Below are 15,727 nucleotides of genomic sequence, written 5' to 3'. Positions count from 1 at the left end.
AAATACATAGACAAAAAATAAAGAAATTGCACATTAAGAAAAGTTAATACATAGTAATAATTAGTAATTATTTATGGGTGCTTTGAGAAACCTTAATGCTAATTGAAAAACTTTCTTCTAAGTGTAATGGATACCCCCTTCAAAGTAGGGTTGCAATCCATTCTCAATGCTAAAGGTCTAGCTTTTGAAACCATGGTTACTACCTACACTAAGATTTCCAAATATCAACTAAACATATTTGTGAAGAGAATTGAGAAAATTCTAGAAGCCATGCTATATCCTACCATGTGAAGATACAAAATCTTGGCCCTTGTTGATCATAGACTTATTGGGCAACTCACTAGGATTTGGCTCTTTCACAAAATTATGAAAACTTGTTTGAAGAATACCTATAAGCCTCATATCAAAAGACACAATGTTGTTGATCTCGTTTCCCGTCAACGATAAAAGTCAACATCCTAGGGACTTTTATATATTCTATGGTGTTTTTATAGAGGTGATACTCCTCTTTCACACACTCACATTTTCTGATTAACTCAAAAATGTGGAATTAAACATTCTAAACAGTGTCTTTGACTCTCTTCAATGCTAATTTAATAAAATGTAAATAGGAATTGATTTTAATTAATAATTATTTTTTAACTTTGTAGGATATTTTAATATTTCATCAACATTACCATTATAATAGGAAGGAATATATATATATATATATATGAAAAAATTCTCTTTGAATTAATAATTTAAATATATTATTTTTGAGCCAAGGTGCTCATTCTAAAGCCCAACGTGATGGTGATGTGTAATTTTGTCCATGATCAACTTGGAGTTGACATATTTCTCTTAAAACTTTCATAATTTTAATTTAGTTATGAATAATTATTAAATAGATGATAAGAATCTATTTTAGGTGGAATATTCTATAATATTTTTAGTTATTGATAGTCTAATCAACATTTGAGATTTATCTCAAAAATAATTATGTCCTTGTTACCTTGTAAATTAAATCATTAATTTAAAAAGTGTCATATGAACCAATACCATATGAAATTAATTATAGTTTTTTAGACATAGTATCTATAACCATAGTATTAGCCCATAGTATAATCTTGTTACACGCTTATATATGTTTAATTCATAAATTAATTTATTTTATAATTATTAATAGTAATAAAATTACAATTTAGTAATTTTTGTGCCAATATGTTTTGCACCCCATGAATTTATATTTAAAAAAATTTACTAACTATATATATATATATATTTCTTAAAATAATGAATAATAAAATATATATTTTTAATAATTTTAATCATTAATTAAAAATTAAAGTATAAAATAAAAAATAATATAACACTATCACTATGAAAAAAACAAAATAACTTTAAATCAAGGAAAAAGAAGAGCAACATATAGATTTAATGTTACCAATGATATTTATTAAATTGGTAAAAGGCAATATAAATATTGAAATATAAATTTATATAGAATCTTTTTTAAATATTTTTCCTTTCTCATTTTTAAGATGGGGAGATCATGTTTCATAAATGCTTAAAGAACTAGAGATGAATCATTAATGGGATGTATATCTAAATAATGATAAAGTTAACTTTGTTGTTGCTCTTTTATATTAGCGTGGTTATCATTTAAAATAGAAATATATTAGATTTTTGTTTTGGGAAATTTACTTTTTAAATGTTTTTCTGCAGTTATTTTTAAAATTAATTTTTTTTTTTTTAATTTTAATTTTAATTTTGGATAGATAGGTGGTAGTCTGTGAAGACACTCTTTGATGTGAAATCAAGGGTTCAATTCTCCACCTCGATAAAAGTGATATATATATATATATAGAAAAAAAATCAATAGTTATATTGTTTAGTTTAATTAAAAATTATCAAACCAAAAATTATATTATTTTGTTTAAAGAAAAATTTAAAAAATATTTAGTTAAAATCTTTTTTTTTTTTTTTAATTTAATGAAAATTATTCACAAAAACCACCTCCGTCATACACAAAATTAGACAACCCTCAAACTTCAAAATTCCATTCTTTTCCATCCAAATAGAGTTGTTCTGGGTGATCTTGTACTTATGTTCTTTTCTCGCCTATTTTAGAAATGCGAAATGAACTATATATCAAAATCTCAAAACCTACAGCCATATGGTAACTATTATTTTGAAAATGTTAGATGAAATATATATCAAAATTCTTCAAAAACTAAATCTGTGTCTAACTGTTTAAAAGATCAATAATCAATGAAAAAATAAAATAACTTATAAAATGGCAGAACCAATTGCAATGTAATTGAAAGTTACAGAAGTCTTTGCCATCACTTTCAGAAAACTATTCAGTATTACTAATTTTCTCAAACCAGTCTTCAAATTCGCAATTCATGCCCACATCCTCATTATTCGGTAATATAATTACTTGAAACCCAATGTCAAAACTCGCGACAGAAAGAAAAGGTTGTATATATATGGCTTGAATCTTAAATATATAGAAACATTCGGTGATTTAATTAACTGAAGCCCAATGTCAAAACTCGGGACAGAGAGAAAAGGTTGTATATATTGACTTGGATCTAAAATATATAGAAACATTTCCAGTGCCTAAGAATTGAGTATCATGTGAAGATCCCAACCACCTCTACTATGGAAGCCATCAAGCTATAATACAACATACACTCCTTTAACATAAATCCTGATTAATAATTGCAACAAGAAAGGAGAAGAAAATTTATTATATAATATATAAATGTTTAATTAAAAAGTTTATTCTTTAATCGAATAAGCTTCTTGAAATTGATATAAACTTAACACACAGAATGTATTTAAATTTTAAATTTGTGCAAAAGCGTAACATGTAATTTTTCAATCAAAGAAGCTTATTGAAATTAATATCATTATATTTAAATTTGAAATTAATATCATTATATTTAAATCTGTGAAACAACGACTGAAGCAAACGCGAAAACTTGATAGTCTCCTTTTCTCTTACTGTAATATATCAATCAACTCAGCATGACTTCAGAGTAAATGTGAAAAATGTTTCGACCAAGAAGAAAAGTTGTTGTTTAAGTTTACAAACCATCCGCTCTAAATGCTTCCAGCAAGATTTTTTCATACAGACTTTCACTGACATGTTCAAGATCAGATTCCAGGCCTGGAAAGACAGTAAAGACTTGATAGTGGCTAGAATAAATAAAGCAGTGGAGATACAATTCATCCATTATTATTTTTTTTTTAAATTCTGTAAAAAACAGAAACGTTACCTTGCCCAATTATTTTTGTTATAGCAAACCGGGATTGCCACAAATCTATCCTGGGGACTAGAGGGATTTTTTTATCTGCAGTCAACAAATCAAGCTGGAGCATCTCTACACTTGTAAAGATTCTTGAGACAAGCCACGTTTTTTTACACGAACCAGCATTGAGAGTAACTTTATAAAAGAACCAACAGGAAAATTAAAAATCTTAAGAGAAGATCCACAAAGTCGTTTGCTGCCTCAGCATATAAGATTTTCTGAGTAACCTTATTAACCTGTAGCGTCATATTCACGCCATCAATTAACTTAGACTCAGAAATCCTTGGAGCTCGTGCAACATGCTACCCCTGATATTCAATGTAATACACAAACTGCGAAAGCCCTTGGAAGCTCTCATGGTGGAGCTGACGGGCCACGAATGCTACGAATCACAGGGTCTTTCGCCTCCCGAATGCTTTGTTCTCGTTTATGGTACAAGTGGGGAATTTAAAAAAATTGCGCGGCGCTACCGACCCTCCCACATTTCATTTAAATTTAATTTCAAATTTTGCGCGGGACTGCAGGGTTTCAAATGCCGAGCGCTGAGGTTTCGTTTGCATTAACTTCATCCACTTGCATTAAGTACATCGAATATATTAAGGGGGAGCGGAGGAGCCTGTCAGAGGGCAAGGTTGGCTGCGGGCAGGGTCGCCGGGGGCTTTTTGCTGGGCAGCCGGAAAGGTATGGTCCATGCCGTCGCCGTGCTCTGTGAGACTCTGACAGAGGTACCCTCCATAGCATTAACTTTGCTATGGAGGTGGAAATAGGAATTGCCTTAACTTTGCTATGGAGGTAGAAATAGGAATTGCCTTGAAAACTACTCTACTGATCATCTCTTTGTACACTACTTTCAGTCAGTTCGGTGGGTATGCACGGAAGCCACTTCGTTAGTGGTGGTTTGTCTACGTGGCGTTTGATATCGATGAATTCAACCACACTTAAAGGCAACTTGTCATCATCCATCCATTTCAACTTCCACATTTGAAATTGCAATCCACGTTATCTTTAAGAAAACCATTTTTAGAGCCAACAATATCTTGTCACTACCCTATATCTTGTCTATGAAATAGGAGTTTCCTGCCCGCTTACATTCTCCTCTGCACACGGATTTCATTTAAATGAACAAATCTCATCATGTGTCAGCCATTGTCAGATGCGTCCTGCAGGCGGGTCGCTTTCAACTCGAAAAAGCAGAGCAGAGACCTAAAGATAGGATTTTAAAGTACGGAAATAATAATAAACTAAAAAAGTACATGCTACCACTTGTACTATACGAGATAATATCGGGTTTTGAAATGAAGTAAATAAATAAATGCAAAACCATTTACTAGTGCGGGCAGCAGTCTGTTTTGCCCTTCCAAGTTGCAATACTCCGACAGAGTCGTGATATCACGCGCCTTATCACACGCTCTTTTTCTTACACGCAGTTAATTGCAAGCCAAGGTCCCGGGGTCGAAATCGCGCACACACAAACTCTGATTTGCTTTCAAGACTTTGAAGTGGCAACGTACCAATATGGCATCTCCTGCTGAGTTTACTCATGTTCTGGCGAAGCATAAGATATCAGAAGAAGAAAAAGGAATACAAGAGGAGGAAAAGAGTGGTGGAACGATGGAGGTGACCGAGTGCCTGTTTTTAAAGGAGCCCCTGGACGCGACCGTTCTCCTCATGCGCATCCGGCAGAAGCGTAAGAAGGAATGCCTCCGCAGAAATGCAGAGAGATTCCTCACCGTTGCGGCTCAGGGCGCCGAGCAATTCATGGATTGCTTTTCTTCTCCCTAACATAAACGAAACAAGAATGGAGTTGCCCAATCCAATGAAGTATTTGTTTACAGGCCCTATGGGGTTTTGTTAAATACTTTTCACTTATCACATGGAAAATCAGTTGTCATCGAAAATTTGTATGCAGAATTTGACAAGGTAGTTACTTCTCGAACATATTTCTTTCTTGTAAGTTTTTAACAAATTTCTGTTCAAAATATATATACGTTCCCTTTATTACTTTAGGCAATTAAGGTGTACATAGGTTTGAACCTCATCTATTATTATGACGAAATGAGTTCCTTGTTGGTTGGATAGAACAAGAGAAAATGTAAGCATGCACACAATGAAACCATTACTCAATTTAGTCATTAAATTTTGAGATTTAAAGGGGTTCGAATGAAGAAAGCAATCCACTCTGTTATTTCTATGGTATGCTTTGTTTGCGTTACAGAACTATTAATAATGCGTATATCTGGACTCTGGAGGCCTTATATCATGTTTACGGAATAATTATGGTTGAAAATTACATTCCAATCCACAATTTATTTGAACACAAAGAAACCACGATCATTTGCCTTATTCCTCAGAAAAGAAGTCCTTCTCGTGACGTTGTTCCGAGCATAAGGTGAAATGGTCGCCTAGGGCAAAACAAATGGTCCATTTTACAGATATCTCCCTTTTCCAGACTATTTTGTCCCTAATATAATAATATTGCTTCGTGTTTTCCGGAAAATCATTTTCCATCTCAGATCGTGACCTCTGGGTTTAATTGGAATCTGCTTTGCAAAAGACTAGCCATGAATCGCGACTCTGTGCATGAGTGCCATTCTGCCCTTGCAGCTGATTTCTTTTCTGTTACAAATCCCCCTTGAATTGACCCTTAGCTGATGATGTGTTGAACTTGTGTTGAGTGAAAGACTCGCAGACCTGCGAGAAAAACGTGCGAGTCTGTCAAATAATGATTAGCGTCGGTGTGAAATCTTATTGTCGTCTGGCCAAGAAACCGCGTTTTGTATTTAAGAAATATGTTTATTTTTTATATAAAATAAATTTTATATAATAGGTTAGAGTAGTTTATTTTTTTTTTGAGTTTAGATGTGGTGGTCAAATCTTGATTTGTATTGTTTAAATTAGTTTTTTTACTGTATATATGGATTCAGCGATCTCAAAAACTTTTGGGGCATTTCTATTCTGAAGAATTCACTCGTCAAACTTTTGATTTCAATAAATCCCTGCCAGATTAATTACAAATTAGATCAGAAAATAAACTTAAAAACTTTCCAAAAAATCCCAATATACCTAAAACTCCTGGGACAGTTCTATTGTGAAAAATTCACCAGATTAATCCCTGCCAGATTAATTACAAATTAGATCAGAAAATAAGCATAAAAACTTTCCAAAAATTCCCAGTAATAAATTATACTTCAACTCCTGGCGCACAAGCACTTTTATTGTGAAAAATTCACCAATCAAATTTGTGATTTCAATAAATCCCTGTCAAATTAATTACCTTTATTTTTACATACTTTGTAATCATGATTTTGTTTTCCCAATATAACTCGATTTTAAAGGATCCCAAGGCCATTGGCCGATGCGGGAAATTTATAAATAATTAGAAACCATTTAAATGAAAAAATTGAAAACAAAAGGAAAGCTGGTCCCGGTAGGAACCAGAATCAAATGGCCTGGAGTATGCCGTAAAACTGCTTCTGCTTGGCTAAGAGCTCGTCTTCCTCGGACGTAAGGAAACAGGTTAACGGCCCAAGACCCAGAGGCATCTGGCAGGAGTGAAAGCCTGCTCCCTTACGGACCACCAGCGGGTTATTCCAGGTGGCGTGGTTTTCCTTGATAACAGTGATGAGTCAAACCGACATTCGCGGATAGCAGCCAGAGATGGCTGTCCTCACTGTTGGTTTGACACCTGAGTTTGATAGGTTTTGCCACCTTCGGAAAAAAAAAAAAAGGAACCAGAATCAAATTAATCTATCCATTGTAAAGACACCATTCGAGGGTATTTGATTATAAATTTACATTATACAAAATTAAATTTCGTGAGACGGAATTAAAAATATGATTTCTATAATATCATTGTGTCACACAGATGCTACTATCCCTAAATTATTTAAAAACAGCATTTTACAACGATGTATATTCTGGTCAACAAATATATGGTTTGCTAATAGGTATTAAACTAGTGGGATTGTATATGTTTATTATTGTATATGGTTTGCTAATAGGTATTAAACTAGTGGGATTGTATATGTTTATTATTGTATAATTAATGTTTAAAAATTTTATTTATAAATAATAAATATATAACTTGTTAATAAATATTAAATTAATACCCTGGATGCGGGTGTTAGTTAGGATGGGACGGGAGTGTGTTGCAGGTCACATGCTGGTCATATGCCATCGCGTGGCAGACGTCGGAGCTAATGCTGGCACAGGCGTTATAGGTAGCTGGTATAAGTCTATGCAGCAGAGCATAGTAAATGTCCTGTACGGATATTCGGCTCAAGTGGAGGTTGCAGTTATGGCGGGCGCGTTCCAAGGTGAGGTAGCTGAGGCTATAAACCATGTCGCTGCGTCAGGTCAGGGAATGTTGCTGGTTCTTCCTTCTGGCAGGTCTCTGCAATCTCAGATGCCCTGCCTCTCCGTCTCCGCTGGGATCGTCTCGCTGTCTGTTTGGGTTATTCCGCAGTCTGTTCCTCACGCTGTCTGTTTGGATTATTCTGTGGTCTGTTTGAATTTCCTCTCCTCGACCCCTGTAAGGATGGTGAGACCTCGACAGCGTATGCTTAGCCGTCGAGGCACTTCCAGGGGAGGAACCTCTCGCAGTCACGTTGCTGATACTTCCGCCCACTGTTGTCATTGCCATAACATTCGCTCCACTGGAGCTAATCCCCTTCATTCAAGTCAATTCATGGACGCTGGTGCATCGAGCTCGGCTTCCTTGCCCGCCTTCGGCTCTGCTATTTTCAACTTTAGCAGTTCCATGAACAGCCCCCAGATTAGTGCGCACGTTTCGGTCCTGTTCATTGAAAATTCCCAGGAAGACAATGACTCTCTGGATGAACATGGGCAGGGGAAAGCTGACAGCAAGGTGCAAGAAGCAAAGGATCCTGATACTGGCCCGGAGAAAGAAGTAAAGGATCCTGCCTCAGACCTGGAGAATGTCTCGAAAAGCATGCTGGATCAGAGGGCGAGGACCAGCGAAGCAGAAGACACTGCCCCCACTGCTGCTGAAAGGGAGGCTTACGGTTGGTGCCGGGTAGAGGAGGTGCAAATGGACGAATAGCGATGCCCGAGCTCAAGGTTTACATGGCTCTTCTGTCTGGTCTTCTGGTCTCTAATGCTGTCTGTATTAGCTTAGTTTTGGCATCAGTGCTTTTTGTTTGTGTCCTAGAAACTTCGTTAATGGGCTGGATAATGTCAGTCTCCCCTGCGTGGGATAATTCAGATTTCTGGTCGGCGCCCCTGCGTGGGCTAGCTCTTTTGGATGGTTTAGATTCTCTGTTTGGCGCCCCTGCGTGGGCTAGCTCTTTTGATTGGCCTCAGCTGCTCCTGGATGATATTCCCAGAGCCTGGTTCTCTCTGTTTTGTTATGATGTAAATTTTGTCTTCTGTACATAATATATTAGCATAGTTTTACTGAGAAAAAATAAAATATTAAGTTAATAGAATTATATATATTCCAAATAACTGATCTATCAAAATTTATTTATAAGCAATAAATATGTAGCCTGCCAATAAACATTAAATCAGTAGAATTATATAGACTCATTAAATAACTGACCTACTAAAATCTAATTATGGCATTAAAAAACTACTAAAAAATCAAAATAATCATATTATTTTTTTATTTAAAAGATACTGCATATTTATATCAAAGCTATACAAAACTTTATCATGCAAACCACTTTGTATAAAATACCACTAATTTTTTAAATTAGTGGATGACACCTGTTTCCGGCGCCCGTTGATCGTGCCATGGGTGTCCGGCAGGAACTGCTATACGGCAGTCGAGCCCAAGGAACTACTACTCGCCGGCTTCCGTCAGATGCAGAAGAACCCTCTACTTATTGGATGGTAATTTTACAGCCTCTGTCTGGAGAGACCCTGAATCTGCAGAAGCTAGCAGCCTAACAGGGCTGAATACCTGGACGCTTTCACACCCAAGTCTGCATGAGGTGAGGAAATTATATATTGCATGTCTTCGAAAACTCAGTAGAGAATTCAATCTCTGCTCAACAAATTCAAATTCAATGAGAGAGCGACTGGACTTCGACATCGATCTCGCACCCTTTAGCCTGATGAGTACGAAGGCTAAAGAATTGGATGGAGACAATGTGCAGGTCACCAGCAGAAATACGAGTTAACTTGTAGATTCATATGTACAAACCCTTCGTAAGAACTCTCCATTCGTGTCCAGGAAAAAAGATTATAAATATTGGACTCTAGAAGATTGCCCAAATGGAGTGCCATTAATCTGAACTGCAAGAGGATGCAGAGTTGCCCATGTGTCCGAGACTGAGCATATAAGTTGAGGCTCTGGTATTGGATGAAAAGGAGGAAAAATGTGAAGCAGCAGAAGTTCAGATTTCAAGAACAGCACAGATATGTATGATCAAAGTATGTTGGAAGCAAATCCTGCCAATCAACTACTCAACCATGTCAGGTTTCTGCATGAGGTAATTTCACCGGTTCTCTGCTTTAGAAATGAAATTGTAATTTTATGATTTCCGCATATTGATTCTCCAGTGGATTTTGGGATATCGAGTTTGATTTAATTATGGGGTTTCATATATTATATGGACTAGGTGCAACATGATATTGTGGAAACAGAGGAATACTACCGAAGGGCAATGTTGCCAAGCCCGGAAGATGCAGAGATATTGTCACTCTAAGCCAAGTTCACATGGAAAATACATAACGTTGCAGCGCGGGCTGAATCTTGCTTTGCTCGAGTAGTGAACGCTGTCCCCGATGAGTGGTGGATGTTTCAGATCTCTTTCGTTTAGCTGTAGCACGATAATGAACAATGTTCCATAGCCACATCGGGTAAACCTCATGCTGAGAGGAGTTTTAATTTTGTTTTTTTCATGTTAGTAACGATCTTACTGAATTTATAGTATAGATTTAAATCATTGTGATCCAGTTTGAATTCCAATTTGTTTTGGAATTTATTTCCAATTTAGCGAAAGAACCCAACTAAATAAATTTGGTTAATATATTTTTATTTATTTAATTATACTTTTGGCTAATATATTTAATTAAACAAATTGGATTTTTTTGGTTAATATATTTAATTAAACAAATTGGATTTTTTTTCCAATTTAGCGCAAAAAAATCTCGTTAATTAGGCCGATAGGCCTTCCTATGCATCAACAATTGTCAACACTTTCACTCTCCTCCGTTGGATCAAGTGAGACACTTTCAACCGTTGATTTGAAGTGTCATGTGGCAAGCATGCACTGCACTTTCACTACTTTTTCCAAATATTGGTTGAGTTGTCTTCTTTTCACCTCCGAATTCTACTGTGCATTGAACCTGGCCCTGTTATGCAAAAACTACATAGAGTTCTTCTGCATCACTTTCCTGATCGCCTTTGCTGTCAACGACGGCAAAACGAGCAGATCGCCCTAGCCTAGGCGGCGCAATTTGCAACGAAGGACAGGATATTTGAGAAAAATTTTAATCTATTAGGTACTGGGGATGGAAACGATACTCCCCTGCTGCTGAAAGTACAGATTGTCTTCAAGTTTTATGCCAGCGGGCGCCGATAGTGCCAGGGCTTGTTGGCGACCATGGAGCTTCAGAGCAGACATGATCTGATCTCGAGGATGTATAATTCTATAGTGCCTTGTAAGGATGAGGTCAATATCGAGGTTTATATTAATGAGGATGGTATGGATGCTTTCGTATTTGCGCTGGCCAGGAAGAAGGCTGCCAAGAGTATGCACAAGGATACCAGGGATCTCCAACAGTATGCCAGCTTGCTTACGCCGCCTTCGAATCGGAAGTGGCTCAGCGAGGAGCTCGTTGGAATTGCCGAGTTTAACCTAATATTATCAACCATTTAAATTGGTGTTTTTTTTTCTCATTGTACTCAGCCCTGCCTCTGCAATTGCAAGTCTGTGGCACCCTCGCATATGTTTCTCAGACTGCATGGATTCAAACAGGAACGGTACGAGACAACATATTATTCGGACCCCACAAGGAGGAGCAGAAATATCAGGCGGTTATCTTAAAGTCTTCGCTGTACAAATATCTCCTGAATTTTTCCTTTGGTGATCTGACTGAAATAGGAGAAAGAGCTGTCAATCTCAGTGGTGGCCAGAAACAGCGGATACAGCTTGCCCGTGCTTTATATCAAGATTCTGGTATTTATCTTTTGGATGATCCTTTCAGTGTTGTTGATGCTCATACTGCTACTAGCTTGTTTAAGGTTAATATGGTCATTTCCTTTTGATATAAAAGGTTTTGAAATTATTATGTAGCTGGTGCTAATTTTGTGTGTTGCAGCTTTCTATAGCAATGCTTTTCGTTTTTCTTAGCTTCCTAATAGACATATTTTGATGTGTAGGAATATATAACGGGAGCACTGTAAAAAAAGACAGTAATTCTTGTAACACACCAAGTCGATTTTCTCCCGGCATTTGATGCTATTATGGCTAGTAAACAGTTATCCTAGTCATGTGGAAGCTGTTTGCTTGCTTGTAAACATCTTTTGGCAAAGTTTTCTGATGGATGGCACATTAAAAAAATTTCTGCAACTTTGATATATAATTTAATGCTAATAGTTTTGACCTCTTTTTTAAATTTCTACACTGAAGTTTCTCTCTTTTGCAGCTGATGTTGGACGGTGAGATTCATCAAGCCAGGCAATATCAGGAACTGTTATTCTCAAGTGAGGCATTTAGGGACCTTGTGAATGCAAACAAGAACACTGTTGGTTCCAATGAATCAGCAGCGACAAAGCCATCCACAAAAGATGAACCTGTCAAGGAAGAGAGAGATATTCAAAGCAGCAAGTCACAGACAGAAAAACTGATTTCAAATATAGCTTCTAACGGGGATCAGCTAGTTAAAAGGGAAGAGAAGGAAGTTGGGGACACCGGTCTGAAGCCATACATTGACTATTTGAAACAGAATAAAGGTTTCTTATATTGTGTATGTGCTGGTCTTGGTCATCTTATATTCTTGATTGGGCAGATTTTAGGAAATACTTGGATGGCTGCTAAGTTGCAAAGTCCTCAAATCGGTGTATTAAGGTTAATAATAGTGTACTCAGCCATTCGGTTCACATCTATATTTTTCCTATTCCTTCGGTCACTTTTCACCGTTCTTTTGGGGCTTAAGGCATCAAAATCCTTCTTTTCTGAGCTTCTGACTTCTTTATTCCGAGCACCGATGGCATTCTTTGATGCAACTCCATTGGGAAGAGTTCTCAGCAGAGTAAGTCATTTACGTAATTACGATAGGCTTCATTCTTTACGTAATTAAGTCTTTGACAAAAAGTGAAATTTAACATACATGAGGGTAGAAAGCTACTGACATTTATCTTGTCGACCTCCTTTTCCAGGTTTCTTCAGATTTCAGCATTCTTGACGTAGACATTCCTTTCAGCTTTGTCATGTGCATGTCATCTACCATGATTGCTTACAGCAGTCTTGGAGTTGTGGCTGTTGTGACATGGCAAGTTTTGTTTGCAGCCATTCCATTGATTTATTTGGCCTTTCGACTCCAGGTAAATCGCTAATTCACACAAGTTTCTTGAGAAGACTCTTTACTTGACTGCCAATATTGTGAGAGAAATTATAACTGATTTTTTGTTTGTTCAATTTAATCAGAAATACTATTTTTCTTTTGCTAAAGAATTGATGAGACTGAATGGTACAACGAAATCACCTATTGCAAATCATTTTGGCGAGTCCATAGCAGGAACAATGACCATTAGGGCTTTCAGGGTTGAGGATCAGTTCTTCAAGAAGAACTTAGACCTTATTGACAAAAATTCGAGCCCCTTTTTCTACGGTTTCTCAGCAAATGAATGGTTGATCCAGCGTCTAGAGATGTTAAATGCAACTGTTATTTGCTCCTCTGCTCTTGCTATGGTTCTACTCCCAAAGGGCAGCTTCAATCCTGGTATGAAGTTGAACAATGAAACTAAATGTCAACTGTGGGAGATTTCTGCTATTACTGGACACTTTTGTATATAAGTTAATCATGCCTAACAAATTGAACTGGTGCAGGTTTCGTTGGGATGGCCCTATCTTATGGTCTATCATTGAACATATCGTTGGTTAAAAGTATTCAAAACCAATGTACACTTGCAAACTACATTGTTTCTGTAGAACGCATCAAACAGTATATGCACATTCCTAGTGAGGCACCAGCCGTTATAGAATATCACAGACCATCAGATAATTGGCCTTCGCATGGGAAGGTGGAGTTACATGACTTGAAGGTATCTAAGTTGTGTTTTCTAAAAAGATGACTGTTCAAATTATAAATTTGAATGGTTAATGATGTTTTCAATCAAATATATTTGATACGTGTGCAGATTAGATATAGATCCAACGGTCCCCTTGTTTTACGACGCATTACATGTGCATTTGAAGGAGGGCAAAAGATTGGGATTGTTGGCCGAACGGGAAGTGGGAAAACCACTCTCATTAGTGCTATTTTTCGATTAGTTGAACCTGCAGGGAGTAGAATCCATAGATGGTTTGGATATTACCTCTATTGGGCTTCATGATTTGCGGTCACGCCTTGGGATTATTCCCCAAGAGCCAACTCTTTTTCATGGAACTATTCGCTTCAACCTAGATCCATTATCTGAGCACTCAGAGTTAACAATTTGGGAAGTATGTAAATTCTATTCAACATAATCTCTAACTGAGTTTATCATATGTAGAATGAAAAAATAAATAATGCCATGAATTTATTTTCTGCTTTGATTAAGGTTCTGAACAAGTGTCAACTTGGAGACATTGTAAGAGGGAAGGTGGATGGCTTAGATGCACCAGGTTATTTTTGTAGTAAATATATATTTTTGAATGCAATAAAATTCTTTGACATGGCCATGAATTTGGCTGTTAGATTTGGAAGTTTTTCGTCGCTCTAAAAGATCAATAAAATGCAGTGGGGAGTGATGGAGAGAATTGGAGTGTTGGGCAAAGACAATTGTTTTGTTTGGGACGTGCATTGCTAAGGAAAAGTCGAATACTTGTTCTAGATGAAGCAACAACATCAATAGATTATGCTACATATGCCATTCTCCAAACAATAATTAGAAAGGAATTTGCAGGTTGCACTGTAATTACTGTTGCACACAGGATACCTACTGTTATAGACAGTGACATGGTTGTTGCCATCAGTGATGGTAAGGCCCTATCATTCTATCTTATCTTTGTGTTGTATGCATGGATTGGTTTCATCTGAATTTGTTGTACTCGAGGAAATGGACGGTACTGAAAGTAGATCTATTCACCTGTATCTAATTTGAACTATTATGATCTTGAATTCATGCAGGTGAGATGGTGGAGTGTGATCATCCATTGAAACTGATGGAGGGAGAAGGATTGTTATTCAGGAGGCTGGTGACAGAGTATTGGTCCCACACATCAAATGCTCTTCTTCATGCAACAACCAATAATGAATAACCTTTCGATCTCTCCTCCTCGACCATAAGATCTTCGCTCGATGCTTTAATCCTTAGATGATGGGCTAATTGTACCATTAGTGACCTTATGTTGATGGTCGCTAAATTGATGTATTTTCTTGTCAGATAAGATCTCATTGTAAAGCCATTTATTTACAATTGGCTCATCCTTATTGTAACCTGCATTTTTTATGCACGAGCATCATATTAGATATTTTTTCCTCCACTTAGAGCAGAATTCTTCTTCTCTTTGTGATATTTTGATTTAGGGAATCTGGTTAGTTAGGAAGTTATGCCAGGGTGTCCTTAAGGGACAGATGTAGCAAATTTGTTAGGATTAGGTGGAAATAGCTTCTAGAAATAGGGACAGATGTAATTAGGGGAGACTGCCAAGATAATGGAAATGAGGGCAAATAGAGAGGTAGGAGGGCTTCTGAGTTTGTAAAAATTAATTGTATGTTTGTCTGTATTAATGCAATTGTTGGCTTGAATGTAGCTAGTATTATCAACGAACCCACAGCTGCAGCAATAGCTTATGGCTTGGACAAGAAGGGTGGAGAGAAAATATTGTTGTTTCTGATCTTGGCGGTGGCACGTTTGATGCCAGTGTTCTGACTATTGACAACAGAGTTTTTGAGGTTTTGGCTACAAACGGTGATACCCATCTTTGAGGTAATCTGTCTGAACTCTGTCTGGCAGTTTTACATTACGAATTTGAATACGTGCACTGTGGTTATCATTGACTTTTTTGGTTGGGTTTCGAGCTTTGAACTTATCGGGATGTACACTAATATGTAGGTGAGGACTTTGACCAAAGGATAATGGAATATTTCATCAAATTGATCAAGATAAAGCACGGAAAGGATATTAGTAAGGATAGCAGAAATAAAATAAGACATTCAATGTGTTCCTTGTAATATAGATATAAACAAAACATCTAAAGAAAAGTAATTGCACGATGATCCAGTCCAAGAAAACAAGGTTTTACACAAACCAA

At 36.7% G+C, this 15,727-nt stretch overlaps 2 pseudogenes across 1 annotated transcript; both read left to right on the top strand.

The window, feature by feature from the left end:
- Positions 1-5,090: 5,090 nt before the first annotated feature.
- On the top strand, positions 5,091-14,604 carry LOC149261732 (ABC transporter C family member 10-like; annotated as a pseudogene). The gene is made up of 6 exons (XR_016248488.1): positions 5,091-5,219; positions 11,916-12,521; positions 12,649-12,813; positions 12,917-13,211; positions 13,319-13,533; positions 13,630-14,604. The product of XR_016248488.1 is annotated as an ABC transporter C family member 10-like (transcript).
- LOC149261733 (uncharacterized) lies at positions 8,364-10,135 on the top strand (annotated as a pseudogene).
- Positions 14,605-15,727: the final 1,123 nt, after the last annotated feature.

Source organism: Pinus tabuliformis, chromosome 6, assembly GCF_031772625.1.
Source record: "Pinus tabuliformis cultivar Carrire ecotype Pingquan chromosome 6, CPIR1, whole genome shotgun sequence".
NCBI classification, from domain to species: Eukaryota; Viridiplantae; Streptophyta; class Pinopsida; order Pinales; family Pinaceae; genus Pinus; species Pinus tabuliformis.
The sequence above is the reverse complement of the archived record's forward strand: the minus strand, read 5'-3'. Positions and strand labels throughout refer to the sequence as shown.